Source organism: Myotis myotis, unplaced genomic scaffold, assembly GCF_014108235.1.
Source record: "Myotis myotis isolate mMyoMyo1 unplaced genomic scaffold, mMyoMyo1.p scaffold_m19_p_2, whole genome shotgun sequence".
Lineage (NCBI taxonomy): Eukaryota > Metazoa > Chordata > Mammalia > Chiroptera > Vespertilionidae > Myotis > Myotis myotis.
In genome coordinates this window covers 50,543,985-50,566,851 of record NW_023416324.1, presented here as the reverse complement: position 1 = coordinate 50,566,851, position 22,867 = coordinate 50,543,985, and the positions used below count along the sequence as shown (strand labels likewise).

The window sequence follows — 22,867 nt, the reverse complement described above, 5'->3', positions numbered from 1 at the left end:
TCCTGTTGACTGGAGCATTTTGCATATTTTTCATCTGAAAATGTCACTCAGTTGATAGTTTGGGATGCATGTTATATAAAACAATTGTTCAAAATATATTACAACAAATGTTTCATGCTGGTCTGCAGCAGATCAATCCCTGAAATAACTAATTCTGTAATAAATTCTGTAATAATTCTCTACAGCCATGTCACCCCAAACAAGTAAGGCCAAGAAAAAAATATTGCCATGCTTTATCTTTTTCTTACATGGTATAAGGATGATATGATCAAATTAAGACAAGACCAGTGATGAGAATATCTTAAGATATTAACTATTAAATTATCATAAGTATTAAAATATATCACAGTGAAAACTACATTTTTTTAAGGAAAATGCTGTTACTTTAAGAAGTAGTTTATATTACAGGAATAGTTTGATGGTTTTATTCTTTACTAAAAAAAAGGCCATAGCCTTGAAAGTCATTTTACAAGTTTGATAAAGTTACCAGTTTCATTACACCAACAGAGATTTCTGCAAACAGTCAGTCCCCTTTGCAAGCCATAAAAACACCAAAAACTTACTAATAAAGATAAATACAGGAAATTCCATAGAAATTATACATATTTAGGATATCTAATATTTTTTCCCAGAAAGAGAGAACTTGGAAATTGTTTTTTTTCCAAGTAAAATTAGTCCCAAAGTACACCATAAATCTATTTTAATTAGAAAAATGAATCCTAAATGAGGAGGCGTAAATATACAATGTTTTCACAAAATGACAATAACATGGCATTATGCTATTAAATTTACTCACTAATAATTTATTACATTATTTTGACTGATGTATTTAAAATGTTCTCTTAAATACATACAGCATTCTAACTTTGGTTATTATTGACTTGATTTTTTAAAATATCCTTTGTGGAATTTGGAAGCAAATTACAAAGTTGTTTTTTTGTTTTTGTTTTTGTTTTTGTATTGCAGCTTTAAAGTGGCACACTCCATAATAATCTACTTACTAGAAATAGTGGTGCTACCACAAAAGTGTTAACCATCAGTATCATTGTTTGGGAGAAAGAAACAGATCAAGAATGCATATTATACAGTGACCGCTTTCCTAGAGTTAAAAATACCTCCTCTTTGTAAGGTTTGTAGGGTAAATGTGAGGTAAATCGAGATATAAACTATGGATGAACCAAATAATTAGTTCAAAGTGTTGTCATGATTCCAAATTTGTGGAGTCTGGTGTTATTACCATAGAATGTGACAGAAGTACAGTCATAGCTCAGTAGCTATATGTATTTGCCTTTATGTTAGAAGAGACGTTCTTGAGTGATATTTTTAAATAGAGGAGGTATTCACTATGTTTTTCTGTATCACAGCAACATTCCTAGTTCCTAGACCCCTGGACAGAGTGAAATCATGAGTATTTATGAGTTCAATATTGTTCAAATAAGGCTACAGTATTTGCTTTTTTGTGTGAATGTATTGCATATAATGTTCAAGTAGATGATTTTACATTTATGGACATATGAGACGTCTGATTACTTCATTTTATCAGTCCTGACTGTACAAGATTGTTGCAATTTCAGAATAGCAGTTTTATGAAATTGATTTATCTTTTGATGTATAATAATTTTTTCTAGCTATTCATTTCAGCATTATATTTCCACAACTTACATTTGTGGGATTCCTTTTGTTGCCCTGAATTTCTTTTTCAAAGAAAGAAGAAAGAAAAAAATAAAAAGCAGTTGAGAAAGGATAGCAGAAAGAAAAGGAAAAGACAGAAAAGTGAAGGAGGTAAAGACAGTGGGATAAAAAGGAAGAAGGAAGGAAGGAAGGAAGGAAGGAAGGAAGGAAGGAAGGAAGGAAGGAAGGAAGGAAGGAAGGAAGAAGGAAGGGAGGGAGAATGGGAGGAAGGAAGGGAGGAAGAAAGGAATGAAGGGAGAAAGGAAGGAAAGCAAGAATAGGAGGAAGAGAGGAAGAACTGGAATATTAGGGTAGTTCATTTGCATTCTTGGTTTAATTAAAAATGGTGTAATTATGTTTTACAGTGATCCTATTCAAAACAAAAGTCCTGTTACACCATGAAGTTCCTATTATGCAGCAATTATATAATGAAAAGTGCTACCCAATTTATAATATTGTGTATTATGGGGGACTCTAAAAGATTTGAGAGAGCGAATGTCAAACTTAAAGCTACTTTTGGAGGATTTAAAACTTAACTGAAAAATTAATGCTTCATCATGACATTTAAACTATATCTAGAAAGTAGACTGGAGAACTGAGAAAATTAGCCAGATAATTCAGGACAAATTATATATACATAAATACCCCAATGTGTGAAAACTCTGAGAAGTTTATCAAAGCCAATCATCTATATTGATCAAATTTATTGAATATTGTTAATTTATCCATTGTGTTTAGCTTTGTGACACAGCCAAAAGTTACCTATTTAATCTTTTCAATAAAAATTGTTTTTTGAATTTCAGAAATGATTTAAAAAGAGGTCAGGTTTTTAACTATTTATTGAAGTATGTGGATGTACAGTATTTCAATAGATATGAATATGAATAAATGGTATGCCTTAAGATCCTTTGAATATGTATTTACTTTAAAGACTTGGAAAAACTCTTCCTGTCTTTTAGTAAAACATCCATATTTCGTAATCTGATGTAAGATATGTTGTACTGTTTCCAATAGGTGAATATAAATTCAGTTTATCAATTAAAATATGTATTTGATTTATTTTAAAACTTTATTAGTTTAAGAGAAAAAAAGGAAGAAAATAATTTAAACATATTTCTGCTATTTCCTTCTTTGTGTTTCATCCATCCACGGTACCACACTCACATCTTTCAGGTACTCCAAAGAAATACAGGGTGAAAATGTGGGATGCTACAGTATCAAAGGGCTCCACATTGTAGCCTTTCCGAAAGCTTTGACATCCATCCTAAAGAAGAATTTTTCTGGAAAGATTTTATTATCATTATTTAGGACTTTTATCTGCTGAAAAGCAGCAGAGTTCTCAAAAGACTGATGATAAAATCTTTTTGATTTTATGGGCTAAGTATCCAAAAACTCAAATGTGTATAGGATTCAGACAGATAGCATAATTTTATAAGACAGCTGGGTATAAAACAGGGGGCATATACTCCACCTCAAGGCATTCAGATTCAATTTTCTTAAAAACTGCTTTCCAAGTAAAACATGATTTTTCTGAGAGCTCTTAGTTTGTGACTACTATAATATGCAAATGAGAGCCACCCTAAGTGAATGACTTAGGCCCTCATCTCCAAATCTGTCCATCTCTGATGGTCAACCAAATAAAAAGGAACATAAACAAACAAAACAGCAAACCTTTGAAAAAGATACATGCTTGGTGAAATAAGCTGCTTTGAAATATGCGTGTCATTGCTATTCTGGGAAAACCACATCTGCCAAACCCCTACCCCCCATAAACATAAAAACACACTAATAAACATCTGATTTTCCCACTGGCTCATTTTTTATCCCCTTGTAACTTTTATACTACACTTGATCACATGGAAGCAGAAGCATCAAGTCTCAGACCCTGCAAGCTAGCATGTGAAGCAGAGCTATTTTTTCTTTGAACATGACAGGATTAGAACACAGATACTTCAAAACCACACCCAGGTATTTGGGAAATAGTTACCTACTTTAGCCTGTCAGGCAGAAATTTAAGAATTTTAAGAGAAAAGTTTCCAAGAATAATTCATTTAACAGTGAAATTTGATCCAAACACCAAAGTACCTCCCCTGAACTTCCCAAAATGAATATGATTTCGCCTTCATATGCACCTTTTTCTAACAATTCTATTTACTGAAAATATTTAGGGATTCACATTTCTAGAGGAAAGAGAACAGATTGACAAATGAATCAAATAAATAATTTTCAGTCTATGGGAGAGGAAGAAAGAAGGAACACTGTTTGGACTTCTTCCTAAAAGCTCCGCCCACAATCATACTAAGACTAGCATGACTCTCCCAACACCTTGAATCTAAGAAATGTGCTTTGCCTCAGAGACAGATGCAGCCGCTAGAATTACTCCTGAAGGGCCACAACTATTTCTACCTTATATTTTCCAGTGCCAGAGCACTTGAGCAGCCATTGCTATGTATTGATGAAAACGAGATTCAGATATTTTAAGTCACTTGCTGAAGATTATAAATTACTAAGAGGTAGGTTTGAGCCAAATGTGCAATGGAAAATGTGTTTCTATTTCCATTAGCCTCCTTAGGAACAGAAGAAAGATGTAATTACATCTCTAGCTTCACAAACAACTGTAAGTATATTTATATTTACATATAAGTAACTTTATTATTTTTCTTTAAATCTATCTCTTTATTTTCCAATGTCTTCAGAGGGGATGTGGTGTAAAGGCAGATCATGGTATACATCTCATCTAAAACTTTTGGGGTATGAAACATATAATGCAATTGCTTTTGGACACACAGCCCTTGTAATGTTAGGCCCATCACACCAAATGGAGGATATTATCATCATCATATATATCTTTCTAACATAGCAATTTGCAAAAGACCTGTTAATTTTGGGATAATCCACTAAGATTATTTCCCAGGCATCTTCAATCAACAGAATTCTTAGGGAAATGGAGACCAAAATACATGAAAACATTTTTTAAAATTCACAATAGAATACTGATTTTAATTTTGAGTTATGTTTCAGACAATTTATGTCAAAATACTAATTTTATGCACATCTGCTTGTGCTGGGGCAGTAAAACAAGAGGGAGATCATAATTTTAGAAATTAAATTATATACAACCTAAGAAATACATTTGTATTTTTGTTGTAAAAAGACAAATATAATACCAATCTTGTGGACATAACTTCATAGTTTGAAGAAAAAAATGAAAAGAGTGACTTTCATATACATACAAAATGAACACAATTAATTAATGAAGGCCAGGGTAAGATGTTACAACCAGATAAAAGGACAATAAGTAACAGACACATTTATAAATTTAGAATATTGAAATTAATTTGCTAGTGGAACAAAACTGGCTTTTTCCAGAGAAGGAGAATTCACTTGAATCTTTAACCAGCAGAATTCATTTACATGTCTATACACAAGATACAAGGTGGGGCAAAATAGTTTTACAGTTGCTAGTAGATAAAACAGTTTCTTCTTCTATTATTATGTATTAATTATTGCATTATTTTCCATACCAACAACTGAAAACCTACTTTTGCCACCCCCCTGTACATTTTGCCTTAGTATAACTTACCTAAACCTTGTAGAATAGCTCGAATTAATAAAAGTTAAAGTCCTCATAGAATTAGAATTAAGTAACCTGGAAGGGTGTGTTCTAAATAATGTAGGGTTTTTTTACTGTAACACAAAATTTTCCCTAAAATTATGAGATGTAAAAATCTTAAAAATAGTTGAGTTAAATGTATTGCTAATATTTTGATAACATAGTAACCTTTATTGTAATGAATCAAAAAACTTAAGTTATCTATATACCTAATATTCTATTTTCTGTATATTCTAATTACTAATTTTCTTCCTTATTTAGTTGGGGAAAAGTAAACAATTAAACTATAACAGGAACAACTTGCATCAAGAACCTACCTTGTTGAAAAATGAATATATTTTGGACACATGAAAAGAAAAAGTATTTTTGTCATTTGGAGAGAGGGACATTTAATTTGTGGGATTTTATTTTTTTATTTTAAATCTTTATTGTTGAAAGTGTTACATAGGTTCTCCTTTCCCCCCCCATTAACCTCTTCCATCCAGCTCCCGTCTCCCCCCATCTCCAAGCCCTCTCCACCCCATTGTCTATGCCCATGGTTATGCATCTATGGGACTTGAAATCAACATTTTACATTTACATTAACAACAAGAAGAAATATGAAGTAACAGTTGAGAAAGCAATATTTCAGCAACCAAATACAAGGGTAATGATGAAAATATTTCAAGAAGCTATTCCAAGAGTTGAATGATCTGTTTCCACTAAATGTTAATGAGCCCAGTCCTTGCACAAATCTTGGTTTGGTAGAAACTACAGGAGGTAGCATGGCTCATTAGGCTTTCAAAGCTTTAAAATGTTTAAGGGGTGGTTTTCCTCTTCCATTTCAAGAGAATTGCTAAAAGCATTGGAATGTCCTCAGTGGAACTTAGAAATTGCTAGTTTCTTCATTAATTTTGACCTTTCACATTTAAAAAAAAAGAAGTTAACTTCACACTTAACCACAGTATACTTCTATCTCCTGCAGTTCTGAGTTGTGTTTAAGCAAGTATCCCAAGCTCATGGAATTTCCTGGGAAAATTTGGGAACTATATTTTAGAAAAAAGACTTATAGAATATTCTTTGGAGATTATAATATGCTAATAATAAAGAACAAAGGTTTCTTGCTGGTTCTAAAGCACCTGGTAAGATCCACAGAACTCCTTCATAGTCTTCTAAGTGTGTTGTAATGTACCCCGCGAATCACACAAGGACGCCTCAAGAAGTCGAATTAAGGAGTCACATTTATTTTGAAGCCCGGACTACGAGGGGGCATTTTGCTCTCCAAATCTCGTAGTGCTTACACAGCCCCAACACCAGATTTATATAGGCAAAAATCACAAAGATATTCATTACATCTCGGGGTTTGGAATGAGGAACCTGGTTTGCAAAAAAAGCAGCTTGTTACAGAAGCTAAATTGAGCCGATTAGTTATCTACAAAGATTAATTATAGTTTCGGGTCTTGGGACCACTGAGTCAATGGAAACACATTATCTGTAGCCACTGAGGCAATTTAGAGTAATTGTGCAGAGCTGGTCTCCAGGTACAGAGGAATGTGGTTTCTAAAACCAGTATGACCACAACCAACGGGATATTTACATTACAATCAATAGGGTATTCAATAGGGTATACAATCAATAGGATGTTTTATATAATTCAGGAAATCAAAATAGCAAGCAAATAGTGACAGAAGCCAAGTCAGCAGCATTAAAATATTAAACAGCAATTCCCACCCAAGTATGGTTGCCACCATACTTCAAGTAGTTTCTTAAACATGGACTGTGGTCATCCCCAAATTCAACATGTCCCTACCAAACGTTTGACAAGTGACATGGCATAAATGTGGTCATTAGCTCATTTATGACATACTCCTTAAGAAATTGTAGCTAGAGATTTGAAACTGCTTCAAGCTGATGAAACAAAACATATCCACACAAACACAAACCCGCATTGCTATCAGTGGTCTGGAAAATAAGCTTGCAAGCCAGGCATGTGATGTTCTGGGTAATTTTAAAAAAAAAAAAAAAAAAAAAAAAAAGGAAGAAGGAGGAGGAGAAGGGGGAGGGGGAGAGGGAGGGGGAGGGGGAGAGGGAGGGGGAGGGGGAGGGGGGAGGGAGAGGAGGAGAGGGAGGGGGAGGAGGGGAAGGGGAAGGGGAAGGGGAGAAGAAAAAATGACTAGAGTGAAGCCAACAGTTTCTGTTTAAGATTCATTTACTAAGATTGTAGCACAAGTAACATATTGTGTTTAATTAATCAGAAGTTAGAAACTGCTTTAAATGCTGACATGGAGAAAATTTTGAAAACATTTATTTGCAAAGATATATGCACCCCTATGTTCACTGCAGCATTATTCATGGTGGCTAAGACATTGAGACAACCAAAGTTTCCATTTATAGATAACTGAATAAAAAAGATATGGTACATACATACAATGGAATATTACTCAGTCATAAGAAAAGATGAAATATAGCCATTTGCAACAACATGGATGGACCTTGAGAATATTATGCTAAATTAAATAAGTCAGTCAAAAAAGAAGAGAAAAATCATGAATCATATAATTTCACTCATTTGTGGGATATAAAAGTGAAACTCATAGACACAAACAATAGTATAGTGATTACCAGAGGAAAGGGGTGGGAGAGAAAGAAAGGGGGCCAAATATATGGTGACAGGAGATTATTTGACTTTGGGTGGTAAGCACACAATGCAATATACTGACCATGTATCATAGAAATGTGCACTTAAAACCTATACAATTTTATTAACCAATGTCACCTATATAAATTTAACTTTAAAAACATAAAATAAAATATTGCCAAAGGAAAAACTTCCTGTGTGTGTGTGTGTGTGTGTGTGTGTGTGTGTGTGTGTGTACTTCCTGCTCCCTGGATCTATCATGAAAAATAATATCTTCTCTTTGCAATGTGATTTCAATTTCCACATTTATAATTAGTAAACACAGTGATGTGAATAAAGGTTGGTATTCTATATTTTCCAAGTTGCCACTCCTCATGCTTCCTTTAAGTTTTAAAATTTTAGTTGTTATTCATCTAAAATTAGATTTTGACAGCAGTGAACCCATTTCTCAAGAAAATATGACAATATTTTATTTCATCACATAACATAATGAAAGAGATAAAAATTCCATTGCTCTATGACTTTGTTAATGATGAATTCTCCTACAATTGCTAAAACTGCTCAGTCAAAAAAATAACATCTGAATTTGGATAGGTCAGCACTTTATAAATATTCACAATGAAGTAAATTCAGATCTATAATGGTCAGATATAAACGTTTGGTGATGTCTATAAAAAAGAAATCTCCAAAGCCTTAAGAATTTAATTCTTAATATCAGGCTTTAAGAGAAATTAAAAATGTTTTCCAAAACCAAATTAAAGTTCAGCTTTATTTTAAGGGGTGTCAGTGTTTCATAAATTTATGCTATCAGTATATTCACATGTCATATTTCATCAGTCTTGGTTGCAAACAACAGAGACAGACTGGCTAACTTGAGCAGAAAAGGAATTCACTGAAAGAATTTTGGATCGCTTTCACAATGATGGAAAATCGGGAGAACAAGATGACACCAAGACAGGAAATGCAACCCAAAATGCAGCCATTAGGCACCCAAACCCAGCTAAGGTCATGCCACAGGTAAGCGCACTGCCTTCATGGACACCTGTCACCTCCACTTGAATCTCAGCTCTATTACTGCTACCCTAAGTAGTATCTATTTGTTCCCATCTGCTTCACTTTCCCAAGATCCATAGTCCTGAGCAGTTGGCCATACCTAAGCTTATATACTCAAGAATTAAGCTGTCAGATACGTGCAATATCTACCCCACTGAAGTTTTAGAATCAAAAGACAGGGCCCTTTTTTTAACCAAAATCCGTTCATTGGAGACATTTAGGAAGAGGCAGGGTGTTCAGATACAAGTTAGTAAAATTAATAAAAATTGTCCATTACACATGCTTGTAAGTAGGTGAGTGTAAAAAATTATACATGGAAACCATTATATGTTTGCTGCCATACTAATTTATTGAAGTTTATCTATTTTAATGTAATTAGAGAAAAAGATCCAATTATGTCTTCATATTTAGGGTCTCCTACACCAAAGTTCTTCAGCTGTTCATTAAAATGAATGTATTGAAAAATTCATCAGAATTTTATATTTTCTTTGATGTAGTCTTGACAAGTACAGTGTAGTTTATATAAAGTCTGAAGTTAATAGTTCATAAAGATGAAAAATTCAATTTGGGGAGGTCGAATGAATGGCTAGGTAGATGATAGATTATAAATAGATGATGATAGATGATAGATAGATTAGATAGATAGATAGATAGATAGATAGATAGATAGATAGATAGATATAGATAGATAGATAAAACAACTTTTCTTTCCTCAAGATGGACATTTTCTAGTAGGAGAAAAAAAGAGCAAGCAATTTCTTTGCTTAGTTTTCTTTTTTAAAAGAGCAATCAAAACACACAGACAAAAAGTCTCTCTCACTCAAAATATTTGCCTAATGTTATTTAGAATAGAATTAGCATATTATTTTAAACCTATACACTTTCAATAAATAGTTCAAACAAGGGATTTCTTAATAGTAGTCTGGTGTTCATGACAATTATTTGTTTAAAGTGTAGAGAAGCATAAAGGATTTTATATATGTGTTTGATATTTTAGTCTTAAGAGGCATTTTTTGTATTCTAATTCAATGCCTAAAACAAGATTATGTGTGTGAGCAAATTGTAAGAATCATATTAAAATTTATATCAAAGCTAATTACCCTTGGGAAAGCAGCTTCATAGAACAGCCTAGAATTCCAAATCAGATCAACTGTCTCTCTTTTAAATTGAGATTATAGTAATGTTAGTTTGTACACTGGTAAGCTCTCATAACATGGACATTTTCAAAAAGTCTTTGAACCAAGTTCCAGATTTATGCCTCAGAAAGAAAATTCTATCTAAACTCTGTTCTCTATAAAGGTATTAATTCAATAATTTGAATAATATTAATAAAGAGAAAAGATTAAAATTTATAACCTGGAAAAATACAAATATAAAATCATAATTATTAGTTAAATGGCACATTCATGACTAATTATTTTGTAGGTCCTTTATTTCATAATGGCAATTCATGGCTACAGTCAAGAAAGAGGTATCATTATTTCCCTAACCTATCAGGCTTTCATCTTTAGAAAAGTGAATGATGACCCTATATTTACTGGGAATTTTTAACACTGACTAAATTTCCTTTTTGCACTGCTCTATATCATTTAGACTGACTTACAATGTGATATTCGTTCATTCATTCACTCATTCATTCATTCACCACGTGTTTATTGAGTGCACACTTTTACCAAAACACTGTGTTGTTATATAAGGATGAGGGACTCACAGTGTAATGAAAGAGTTGGAAACATAAGTAAATGATTACAACACAAATTATGAAAATGTTGCAATATAATATTACAACACAAATATTGCAAGTATGTTTATAAAGTATTTGTGGTGCACAGAAGACACAATAATTAACTGTATGAAGAAGGTAAAAAAGACTTCAAAGAAGTGACATTGAATTTGAACTTGCAATATGTTTCATGTTGATCGTAAATTGCAATAAATATTTCCCTGCAACTCTCCCTCCACACTCATTTAACTCTAGTCTCATGATCCTCCTTCCTGTTCCTCACACATGTCAAGTACGCTGCCTATTCAGGTATTCATACTTGCTCCTCCTTCTACTTGGAATGATCTTGCTTTCATATCAGTGTGGATAGGTCCAAAAGTTCTTTTATATCTTTCCTCAAATTTTACCTTTTCATTGAAATCTTACCAATCTTTTAAAAATTATCATTTCTATCTCAATTATTTATATCCCTCTTCTTTCTCTCTGCTTTTCTCTTTAGCATTTTAACTAACAATATATAATTTAGCAATTTATCTTTCATAATTTCTGTCTTTCTCATCAAAGTATGCTCCATAATGGCAGAATTTTGTGTTCACTACTGTATCTCTAATATTTACAAGCAGTGGCTGACACAATAGATGATCAATAAATAGTTGTTAAATAAATAGATAGATAGATAAATAAATAAAATGCAACATAGGGTCTCAGGATTATAGAAATCAATTTCAATACTGAGTATTGACTCACACTTGTTCTTAGGAAACTACTAAAAAGGCAGTGAGAATATGTATATTTCTTGCCAAATCAGAAGCCCTTAGTACAACTGAGAGGAGGAAATTAGTAATACATAAGGAAAGTTTCCCTGTCCCACAGTCTCCACTGATTTCTTCCCAGGCTAGAATTTCAGCTGCAGAACTGAGGTGTTACTTTTCTGAGCTGAACCTTAATGGATGCCAACATTCTTGCTATGAAAAATGTTTCCCAATTTTCTTCTAATTTCCCTAAAAATATACCCAGTTTTAACCTTCTCCACAGACTCATTTTATTTGTCTTGATGTTTCTAATTGTAATTTTTCACTCTACTGAAGAACTTCCTAATACACAAATGGTTTATGTTGTATGTAAAGAGATTTTTGCAACTTCATGTTCTATTTCCTTCCAAAAATTCATGCAAAATACTATCATTGGGATATTTTTTTTTTAAAAAAAAAAAAAGAACTCTCTTGTCTTTCCATGTCAATAAGATTGATAGTACTGAAAACAGAATAGTTGTTTAGTTGTTGAGATTATAACATAACCCAAAATTTTATGATTTTTATCACTTCAAACACAATCTCAATTAAAATCTCAATTAAAATCAGCAATATGCTATGTTGGATTTCTTAATCTTAAAAATACTATTTTAAGTGGGACTTTTAAAAGCTGTGTATTTTGACAAGGAGAGAGAGAGAGAGAGAGAGAGAGAGAGAGAGAGAGAGAGAGAGAGAGAGAGAGAGAGCGCCAGGGGCTGTCACATCCAAAACAACCAAATGGATGAGACTGAGTGTGGCAACCAGGCCTGCAGGGGGGTTAGTGAGGGATCCAAACGACTGAACAGCAGGCTGTGTGGGGCAAACAAGCCAGCCAAGGGGGGACAGTTGGGGGTGACTAGTCTGGCAGGGGGGCAGTTGGGGGCAACCAGGCCAGCAGGGGTGGACAGTGAGGGGTGGCCAGGCCAGCAGAGGGGTGTAGTTGGGGGTGACCAGGTTGACAGTAGGGGGAAGTTAGGGGCAACCAGACCAGCAGAGGGGGTCAGTGAGGGGCAACCAGGCTGGCGGGGGGGGGGGGGGGGAGTTAGGGGTGACCAGGCTAGCAGGGGGGCAGTTGGGGGCGATCAGGTCAGCAGGCAAAGGCAGTTAGGGGTGATCAGGTTGGCAGGGGGACCAGTTAGGGGCAATCAGGCAGTCAGGCAGTGGAGCAGTTAGGAGCCAGTGGTTCTGGATTGTGAGAGTGATGTCCCCCAAGGGGTCCCAGATTGGAGAGGGTGCAGGCTGGGCTGAGGGCACCATCCCCGCATGCACGAATTTCATTCACTGGGCTCTAATCAGGGCGATATGCAAATTAACTGCCAGCCAAGATGGCGGACGGCAGCCAGGCAGCTTAAACTGAACATGAGGCTTGCTTGCTTCAGTGACAGAGGACTGCAACGTTCCCCGCCTGCCTTGCCGGCCTCTGAGCTTGCAGTTTAAGAAACATTGTAACAAATATAGAAGCTAAACAAAACCCCAGAAACCAGCTTTCAGCCGGCTGGGATCTCAGAGCTGGAGCTGATACAGAGTTTCGATTATAGAACCTAAACAAACCAGATACCTACTTTCAGCAGCTGAGGCCTCAGAGCTGGAGCCAAGCCTCAGAGCTAAAGCTGGCCCAGAATAAAATAAAAATAAATAAATAAATAAATAAATAAATAAATAAATAAATAAAGGAGCAGTTGGGAGCTTCAGTCAGCCTGAAAACAGCACTCAGCCCCTCACCCAGACTGGCCAGGCACCCCAGTGGAGACCCCCACCCTGAAGGGTGTGTGACCAGCCGCAAACAGCCATCATCCCCTCACCCAGGCTGGCCAGGCACCCCAGTGGGGACCCCCACCCTGATCCGGGACACCCTTCAGGGCAAACCAGCCAGCCCCCACCCATGCACCAGGCCTCTATTCTATGTAGTAAAAGGGTAATATGCCTCCCGGCACCGGGATAAGCGTCACAGGGGGCAGCGCCCAAACTCCCTGATCGCCCTGCGGCTCTGTGTGTGACAGGGGGTGGAGCCACAACCTCCCTATCAGCCCTGCTCTGTTCGTGACAGGGGAAGGCACCCCAACCCCCTGATCGGCCCTGCTCTGTGCCTGATAGGGGGGAGCTCCCCAACCCCCTGATCACCCTGTGGCTCTGTGTGTGACAGGGTGCGGTGCCCCAACCCCCCACCCCAAGGGCCCTGCTCTGTGTGTGACGGGGTAGAGCTATAACCTCCCCATCAGCCCTGCCCTGAGTGTGGCAGTGGCGGCGCCTCAACCCCCTGATCGGCCCTGCTCTGTGGGTGATAGAGGGTGGCGCCCCAACCCCCTGATCCACCCTGCTCTGTGTGTGACAGGGGGTGGTGCCCCAACTCCCCAATCGGCCCTGCTCTGAGCCCAACCAGGGGCTTCACATAGGGATTGGGCCTGCCCTCTGCCACCCGGGAGCAGGCCTAAGCCAGCAGTTCGTTATCTCCTGAGGGGTCCCAGACTGCGAGAGGGCACAGGCCGGGCTGAGGGAATCTCCCCCCCTCCCCCCAAGTGCACAAATTTTTCTGCACCAGGCCTCTAGTATATATATAACAGATAAATGCTGAAATCTGAGTGGTTTATTTCAATTGAAGTTTATTTCTCATTTATGCAAAATCATGGTTGAGGTGAGGGGTACTTTCCTCCATACAGGTGTTCAATAGCCAGGCTGATGAAGCCTCTATTGTCTTCAAAACATGGCTTCTATAGTCAACTCAGACATTCAACATCAACTGCAAGGCAGAAGAAGAGAAAGTATAGAAGAACACGTGAAAAGTTTCTATATGCCATGTTTAAGCATGATAAGACCAGAAAATGTGTGCCCAAAAGAAAGAAGAAATAATTTTTGTTAAATTTAGCCCGTTTATGCCTCAGTCTTATAGTCACTAAATGTTCATTTTAGTTTTATTCCCACAACAAAATGTAGAACTCATTCTCACATTTCCCTAAAGTCTTGTCTAGTCTCTGCATCTAGCTAGAAGTTTAGAATCTTCTGGTGATGCAAAAACTCTCCATTAAATCTGAACGTGGTTCCTTATGGACTAATAACACTATGAATATAAATCAGCATATTTCCATTCCTTACTCTCAAAACATACACATGCCCAATTTACAAAGTTAGTAAAAAAAAAAAAAAAAAAAAAAAAACCTACAATAAAAGCTTCCATTCAGGAAAAAATAAACAAATAAATTAAGTGACTATGGTAAGAATTTATGAAATCCTGCCAAGCAGACATTTAGAAGGTTGCTAAACATAGATAGGGGGATATTTCTTGATTAGACTCTGAATTTAGATTCTGAGAACAGCTCTTATCCATTTTTCTCCCTGGCCCTTTCCTTTACCCTGTGGAAATATCTACCATCTACATCACCATATCTGAAGTTGGTGTGGGCGATTAGGTCCTCATTCGGGGCTGTGGAGGCCTTGGAAGTCTGATTCCTGCTTCAGTAAGAATTCCACACCCTTGGTCTGATCTTTGTCATAGGCCATTGGATTCTCCAGAAGTATTTCAATTTTATTTTCTATTTTTAGAAGTGAAGTGACAGCCATTTTCCCATCTCTTTCAATTCCAAAATTTCTGTACTTCATTCACTTTGATTTTTGAGCCAGATTAGAAGTAGGATACATTGCTTCTATTCACAATCTACGGGCCACGGAGCCAGACATCAGACATGTGGTCCCATCCAACTTCAAAAAAGGCTTATAAATGATGTCTATCTGTGGATTCAGCAGAAAGGAAAACCAGTTTGGTTAGCAGCCAATTTCTGCCATAGCTATTAAGTTTGAAGGATTGTTACTATCTGGAGAGAATATTTTTATTTTGTCCTATTTTCAGGTTATATGATAGCAAATATGATGATGACAAAAAGGTTTCAGAACTTTTATGAAATGTATAATGTCTACGGGTATTCCATTTTCTGAGAACTCTTGCCCTATTATTATCAGTTTGATTTCCAAAAAATGAAAAATAAGCAACAAGTAGTATAATTTGAAGACATAAAAAACTCATTCAGGCTTATCTTTTTGGCATGGGTTTAGAATCATGTCCTCTGAACATGTTTCTTATCTCATGAAAGACAGTTTTCACTATGATATACCCATACCAAACTTGGTAAGTGTTCAAGAATCAGGGAAGTAGAAAAGGATATGAATGCATTCTTATAAATTTTTAAGAAATTAACTAATAATTCACAATATCACTGAGATCAACCATGTGTCTTTAATGAGCTGTTTAAGCATTAGATGAAACATGTTTCCTAAGACAAAATTAGTTTTTCTTTGTTGAAAGTACAAAATCATTGAGTTAAGTTATATTTTTAATTTATATATGAATGACTAGTGTGTAGAATTCTTTTCATGCAGAAGTCGCAGGAGCAAGTTTAGGGTGCAGACAGAGGCTTTATGGTGTTAGTATCCATTGTATCAAATTCCAAGATAATTTTTCCCATTAAAACACTACAAATTCCAGTTCCCAGTAGTAGCTCAGCTTTGAAAATGATTCAGGTCAGGAATAATAATGTGAGTTTACTTTACTGGGAGATTTTTGCATACAAATAATTTATTTCTAATGGTTAAAGATAGAACCAGGAGTAGAAATTAAAATATCACTAGCTTAACCATTCTAAAAACTTTTAATGGAGGTTGCCCACAACAAATCTCTTAAAGGAATAACTTCTTAGACCATTACCTCTAGCTTTAGCCTCTAATTATCATGTTAGCCTCTTTAGTACTTGTTTTATTCTCTAGTAGATCATCTGTGCAAAGTTATGGCAATGGCTTCATTGTGAATCATCTTCAGAGTTATCACCATCGCATATAATGAAAGTTTGTGTCCCCCAAATTAATATGTCAGAATCCTAACCCCCAATGTGGTGGTATTAAGAGGTTAGGCCTTTGGGAGGTGAAAGTCATTAGAGTAGAACCCTCATGAATGAGATTAGTGCCCTAGAAAAGAGACCCCAGAAAACTAGCTCTCTTTCCAGCACATGAGGACAAAGCAAGGAGACTGTCATCTGTGAACCAGGAAGCAGCTCTCACCAGACATCGGCTCTGTCAGCACCTTGAGATTAGACTTCCCAGCCTCTGGAACTGGGAAAAAATAGATGTTTTGTGTGTGTGTGTGTGTTTTGTTTAGATACCAAGTCTATGGTAATTTCCCTGAATGGACTAAGACATAGCCATCGGAGTCAGACTTTTGTCTATGAACACCTTCTCAAAGTTTTTTTTTTTTTTTTTTAAATAGAAGGACAACCACTCTGGTACTGGTGTGAAAACACAGAGCTTTTCACACTTCTGCCCTCCTGGAAAGCATATATTTTCCTAATTACTCAGCTGATCACATTTTTTACTTCATTTTCTCTGAATAGCAAAGACTCATTATTCTTTTTCATACATATTTATAATGTCTACTAGGGCCACTTCAACAAATTTCTATCACCACACTACAAATTGGATAAAAATCGTAAAGCATCTTGCTATTTTTTTTTTAAATAATGAGTTTTATTTCCCTTTGACTAGCATGGACTTAGAAACTGGAGTTGTTGTTGTTTTTTTCTTTGAGTCATTAAAGCTTGGAATCTATCATCCATTTAATTTTATCCTCATTATATACATTTTATTTTCACTAGTTACCACAGACTTAATGATTCCAAATATATGGTTCTGTCAGCTCAGGACATTTGCAATAAGCATTTTCTCTTCACCTTGATTATGGCATAGAAAACCTTTAGAGAATCACACAAAGACCACACTATTCATTCCATTTTTAATTCATCCCTCCAAATTAATGGTTTCTATTAATTAGACCACAAAAACTGTAAAGGGGAAAATGGAGGGTGGAGTTTTTTCATCTAACGGTGCACTGCTGTAAGGTATATTACACAGTTGATCCAATTTTAATGAATTCTGAGATAGGTTTTAATTAGGGTTGACATATGAACTGAATAGTTTTACAGTATTCTATACATGAAGGGCTCTTTTAAAAACGAAAAACCTAGAATTATTATATGTAATTAGAGCTACAAAAGAAAATATGAATGGCACATTTTTGGTGCCAAGAGAATACTAATTCAGACCTCATTCCTAATAGGCTTCCAGCTCATTCTGGCTGCCATATTTCACAAAAGTCAACATTTGGACATCTAAATGTTAAACGAAAGCTACAAGGACAATAAACTTGTTGTTCTATTGACAATGTAATTTCAGATTAACTTAATTTCAAGATCTACATAATTTTTGTATTTCGTGTTGGTCTCAAAAATATTCCACATATGCCTAGGACAGAGCCAATCTGATGGTAGTGCACATACTCCAATTGTGTCAGCTTTGATGAGAGCACCTGCCTTGTTAATTAACCAATAGATAAATGACTCGCTTTAAAAGAGAAATGTATCTGGCCTACTGGACAATGAGGTTGAATTTCTGTAGCTCTTTTGATTCAATACCAAAGAGACAGCATCAGGTTGTTTTAAAATATTACTCTACCCTACACTTTTAAAAGCATTCAGACAAAAACCCCAAACTGCTTTCAGGGTTGCCTACTAATTTTTGTTAGAGAAAATAAAAGCAGTATGGTTCTTGAAGAAAAATCTATTTTTAATTCATATCAAAATTAATTTGAATAATTGCAAGCAAACATATATTGTTGAAAAGATAAATAAAAGTATATTGTTGAAGAACTAAAGATCTTCTAGCAGACTTTATGATGGAGCCAAAAATGTGACCTGGAAGAGATTTGTCAATAGGAAACTACGGAGTAGGTAAATATATCAACAGAAATATCATCAACATCAGCATTATAATGTACTAGTGGCCCAGACACGGATTTGTGCACATTGAAAGAAAATTAATTAGAATAAATATTTTAATATCACTATCTGCCCTTTTTCTATAATAAAAGTGTCAGAGATGAAAGAAAATTAGTAAAATATATATGAAAATAATATATAAATTGATTAATAAATAAACAATAACAACATGATATAACAACAAAGACATGATATAAAAATAACAAAAACATGATATAAAAACAACAAAAACATGATATAAAAACAACATTGATAAAAACAATAACTGATAAATTGATTAAACTTATTCTAATATTTCCCTGTATATTCACATTAAGAGTAAAAACACTTTCAGAGTGCTTGACTAATTGCCCTTGTGATGAAGTATTTACAACTTTAACTTTAAAGTCACATGCTCTTCAAACTCAAGAGAAAGCAACATATAACCGACCATGTCTGAAAACGGGTTCATATGGGAATATTCCGACTCTATCTAGAGTTTGTCCTTGTGATTTATTAATAGTCATCACAAATGCTGACATCATGGGAAACTGTCTTCAAATTAATTTAAATGGGAGGCCAGTGTCAGAAGGGGACAAATGAATTCTTGGAATCAGAACAACCTCTCCTTCCACAGATCCTGTTAATACATCAGCTTCAATTATGTTAGGTCACAATCTTTTGATAAGTAGTACCATTACAAAGACCTAGTACCATTACAAAGACCCCATTTACTATTAAGATTTGGCAGTAGCATGATGATTGCACCTACTTTCAATTTTAATTTATGACACGGCATTCCTGAAGGTGTAATACTATTTAAAAATCCAATGGGAAAATTTTCCTTTTCGGCATCATCTGTTGAATCGATGGAATCATCACTCAAATAGGTGTGAAAATCTCCATCGAGTATATCCAAAATTCACCAAATTCACAATCGATAACAGATAGAAACACAAGCGTGTTATTGGTGCCAGTGAGAGCTTTATATGTATTGCACATGTGCTAGTTAACATTTATTTTTAAATTGCCAGTGCGCATCATATGTACCGGCTGGTCAGTTGGATGGTCAGATGGACAGATGGTCAGTCACATAGCCTTTTATATATATAGATAATAATACATGCAAGTATTATTTGTAGATATGCCATTTTCATGGGCACTATTATAAAAAAGAATCCTGCCCTATGGAAATGAATTATCTAAATTGGGCTAGGTTTAGGATTACTCTACTTCAGGGGGCAGTATCCTTTTTCTCTAAAGATTCAAGCAGTAAATATCCTAAGCAATTGGTGAATTGCAGCTACTCAACTCTGCCATTGCAGTAAGAAAACATCCATAGACCATTTATAATGATTTGCGTGTTCCAATAAAATTTTATTTATGAACACAAATTATTTTATATAATTTTCACATTATGAGATATTATTCTTCTCTTGACATTTTTCCATTGAAAAATGTAAAAGTTGTTCTTAGTCTGTGGACTCTTCAAAAGCAGGTGTTGGCTTGTCTTTAGTCCATGTTCCATAGTTTTCCCAGGATAAGTCCAATTTGTATCTATTGGCATGGCATAATTATTAATAGTTCTCCCTTTCAATACAAAGTATTCTGTTGTGGTCAATAAATTATATAGTCACCTAGCTATGACAAAAATGTACTGGAAAAAAACCAACAAAGTATGTGAGAAATCCAACTTTACATCAGAAATCCATTGAAAAAATTTTAAATGTCAATAAATTAACATTATTGAATGTAAGTGCTCTATGGTATCTGACTTACATAGTGTATATTTTAAGGCATAATTGGATAAATTAATAAAAGTATTCAGGAGCTGAAGAAAGAATCCACAGATAGAGAAAAGTGCAGGCAGCAGATAATAATTAGGTTTGTCTGAGATGAGCTGAGTAGGTATTCAGAAGAACAAGGGAAAATGAAACATAAATTGAACCAGTCTTCTATTTTTATGTTGATAGAATATTATTTGTGAATGCTGTCTTCTAACACAGGTCAAGCAATACTGATTAATATCTGAAAACATCACCACTGAGATGATAAAACCTGACATGGTAAGCTAATCACAACAGAAATTTGGGCTAGTTTTTTTCATGAATTAAAAACTGGACCACATACATAACAAGTAAATAACAGAAAGCAAGCCTTTATGGAACTCTCACACATCAAGTGTATTTTCATACCAAACTGCATAATTAATCCAACTCTGATTTCACAGTAATCAACATAATGTAAAAGATATTTCTTCCAACCTCAGTATTCTGTAACCATATTTGCTGGTTAGACCCAATGCACTATTGAGTTTTTCCTTTGATAGGTTTCATTTGTCACTAAAAAATGACCAATAATGACAACATAAACTTTAGGTTTACAGGCACAGCTTCATCAGAAAGATGCACAATTCAAAGAGCATATTTTCTTCTCCCAGCTCAAAGGCTAAGATGTACCACGGCAGATAAAAGCTACATTTTGTCCCCCATGACGACAAGAAAGAATAGCCACGCTCTAGGGAAAGCATGCTATGTGGTTTTGCAACCTATAGTAAAAACTCACAGGCAGCCCCATGAGGTATCATGATAACTCCATAATTTCCCCTTTCTCACTGGTGTTTAGATGGGTACGACTCTGTAAAGAGCTTACTAATAATAAAGAAGAAGAATTTCTGTCATCATTTCTCCCCCACATTCTTTATTTCTTTTTTTCTTTATCTGAACTCTAGAGGCCCTGTGCACGAAGTTCATGCACTGGTGGGGGGGGGGGGGGTCCCCAGCCTAGCTTGTGCCCTCTCACAGTGAGGGAGCCCCCGATTGATAGCCCCCAAAGAGATAGGCCCTGCTCACCCATCCGGGAGTCCCCGATGGATTGCCCCAAAGAGGGAGCCGGGAGCCGGGGGACCCACCTCCGCACTGCACTGGCAGCATCAAGCCTCCGCCCACCCGCATGCACCCTCCGCACATGCAGCCTCCTGGTGTTGCTCCTTACACGGCCACATAGGCTTTTATTATGTAGGATGAGGCCCCATTGCTACATATCAATGGGAGCAGGACCTGAGGAGCCAGCATAAGTCAAGGTCATCACGTAGCAAGAGAACTAACAGTGCATTCTGTTTGGACACCAAGCAGAAGTTGGCAGGGGTTGTGGTGGCACAGACAAGAGGCAGGAAAGGGCAGGCGGGGCAAGCAGGTGGACTCGCTGACCAGACAGACAGCCAACAACAACGAACTAACCTAGCAGTGTACCGCTCACACACCTACCCAACCCCGAACAACTTAACCAGAGCCTCCTCACCATCAGCTCAGGTTCCGCGGCCCTGGCCTGCCTTCCGCAACAGCGGTGGCAGCCCTAGGAGGAACACTGGCGTCCTTTCCCTCCCATTCTCAGAAGTTGAAGATGGCTGCACGGAAAGTTGTGCTGAAACGCACCACCAAGATGTCTCTCAATGAGCGCTTTTCTAATAAGCTGAAGAACAAAAAGCCAGTGCCCGTGATTCCTCGGGCTTCGATGCAGCAACAGCAGCAGCGAGCCAGTGCCAGAATCAGAAGACTGGCGCAGCAGGTGGAAAGCTGACCCTCTGTCCTGGCAGCAGTGACACTTAAGCAGAAGAGCTTAAAGCAGCGCCTGGGTAAGAGTCTCTCCCAGGTCAAAACCTGCTCCGAGGTGGACAAGCCTTAGCTCCCCAAACGGGCTTAAGAAGAGGTGGTATTTTAGGTCGTGGAGGTCTGGGAGAGGCGGCAGAATCAGTGGTCGAGGTCAAGGTAGAGGTATGATTGGTCGGGAAGAGGGGACTTTGGAGGCAGAGGACAGGGTAGCCGAGGGACAGGTGCGCTGGCTCGCCCTGTACTAATCAAGGAGCAGCTGGACAGCCAGTTGGATGCCTACATGTCAAAAAAAAAAAAAAAAAGGACACCTGGATGCTGAGTTGGGTACCTACAAGGTACCGACAGATCCCAAACCAATGGGTGAAGCATGCCTGCCCTCCCGTGAGAGACTCTTGCTAAAGTTATCACCTCTGTAAATAACCTTGAGATAACAGATCAGAAGAAACCCACCTGGCCTATGCTGGAAGGACCTATCACAATGTTACCTTCCACCAGCTTGTGCATTTAGTGTGTTCCTGTTACTTTTATTTTTATGAAGTTATTACGTATGTGTCCTTATCTCCACATTACCCCCTACCCCTCTGTTACTTTTTTGATATTGTATTCTGTGAAACCTTTTTTTCCTCCGACTTGGGTTTGGTTACCTTTTGTTGTTTTGTTCCTTTTTCTTTTCTTCTTCTTTGAACATGAATATGTCAGCCCTCTTTCCACCTCTGCCTCCCCTCACCTGCCATATATGGTGTGGTGTTCTAACATTTCCTCTGCTCCTCACTGTACCCCTGAAAAAGTCCCAGAAAGCATCCATCAATGTCCCTCCCTCGTGCCTGTTTTTCTGAAATACAATTCTGTTTGACATCACTTTCATAGCCTCTTAGAAGTATTTAAAAAATCTGGGGTTCAAAAAATGCATTCTGCCATGTTGATATTTTAGTATAGTAAATTAGGAACACTGGCCTGGCTACAGGCTCACATAACAGGTTACACATGGTAGTGGCTC

The 22,867-nt window shown here is 36.6% G+C and overlaps 1 pseudogene; it reads left to right on the top strand.

The window, feature by feature from the left end:
- Positions 1-21,661: 21,661 nt before the first annotated feature.
- Positions 21,662-22,286, top strand: LOC118675525 (annotated as a pseudogene).
- The last annotated feature ends 581 nt before the right edge of the window (positions 22,287-22,867 follow it).